Source organism: Choloepus didactylus, chromosome 15 (assembly GCF_015220235.1).
Source record: "Choloepus didactylus isolate mChoDid1 chromosome 15, mChoDid1.pri, whole genome shotgun sequence".
Lineage (NCBI taxonomy): Eukaryota > Metazoa > Chordata > Mammalia > Pilosa > Megalonychidae > Choloepus > Choloepus didactylus.
The window spans coordinates 54,005,819-54,007,112 of record NC_051321.1 but is presented as its reverse complement, the minus strand read 5'-3'; the positions used below and the strand labels follow the sequence as shown (position 1 = coordinate 54,007,112).

General features: G+C 42.2%; 1 pseudogene; it reads left to right on the top strand.

Moving 5' to 3' along the window:
* Positions 1-376: 376 nt before the first annotated feature.
* Positions 377-1,077, top strand: LOC119510985 (annotated as a pseudogene).
* Positions 1,078-1,294: the final 217 nt, after the last annotated feature.

Below are 1,294 nucleotides of genomic sequence, written 5' to 3'. Positions count from 1 at the left end.
CTTCAGATGGCTGCCAGGTGACCGGTTCCTAACCGCCTAGAGATTCTACACTGGAATCTGCAGCGCTTAGTCTTGTGCCCTGGAGAGGATTCTTCCCCTTTTGGGACTGGAGTGTGGCACTGCTGCCAGAGAGCCTGCAGAGACCCAGGTTGTGCAACCAAGCAGGAAAAGGTGTACTTTTCTAGAGCCACCCTCTTGCAAAAGTCTTGAACCTTAGCATCTGTCTGAAGTGCACACTGCTCCTGAAAACTGGCAATTTTGGCTGTGGCTGCTAGGTAGGGGAGAGAAACCTTATCTACTGCATTCCTGGGGCTCAGTCAGTATTGCATCTCACAGGGAGAGCAGCAGGTGTTGTAGCAGGGAGTGAGAAGAAAAGATGTGAAGTGGGCTGCTACCTCCTGGCCTAAATTCTAGAGATGTTGAGTCAAATTCCAAAGATGAAGCCACAGTAGAGAACTCTGGATTTAACTTACAGGAAGATAAAGAAGATCAGGCCATTAGAAAATCAGAAATCTCAGATTTCCCTACAAATGGACCAAAAACTGAAACAGAGCAAATGTTAAATGCATATGAAGAGTGTCCATCTGGAATTTCATTAAATATGTGGAATAAACTTTAAGAACTGCATACAAAACATTCTGAAAGAAAACTCAGCCTCAAGACTCAGGAGGAAAAAGAGAAAACGCTCCCAAAAGGAAAAATTGAACAATGGAGAGGCATCTCATAGGGAACACTCACCAAATGAAACCCAGTGGAAGGAAGGAACTCAGTATTTTGGAATCAATGATAGGTTTGACCCCCTCTGTGAAAAAGAAAAAAATTGAAAAGTCAGGTCTTGAAAAGAGCATAGACCAGGCTGTGGAAGAGTGGAATGTTGAGAAAGCCGAGGAACTCAGCAACCAGCTAGCTACTGGAGAGGTTGGTGTAAAAATTGCCGAAGCTGTCGCCTGCCACAATTTTATAAAATCCAGGAAGGCTGCTGAAAATTCACAGGTTGTTTGGAAAAAGAAGAAACTTGCATGGGGGTTTGAAGTGAAGAAGAGATGGGAAACCAAAGGCAACATGGGATATATGTAACTTTTCAGAGTTCTTCAAGACAGTTCTAGACCTAAGTTCTCAATTTACTGAAAAGACTTTCCTGCTTATGTTAAATGTCAGGAAATTGATAAAAGAAGAAAGAAGCATAAAACTTGGGAGTTGATTATCAAATCTTTTTAGTGCTTTTCCTAAGGAGTTGATCCTATTGAAGTGCATGAAATGGAGCAGTCTGTTATTTATACAAGAAATCTAAGCA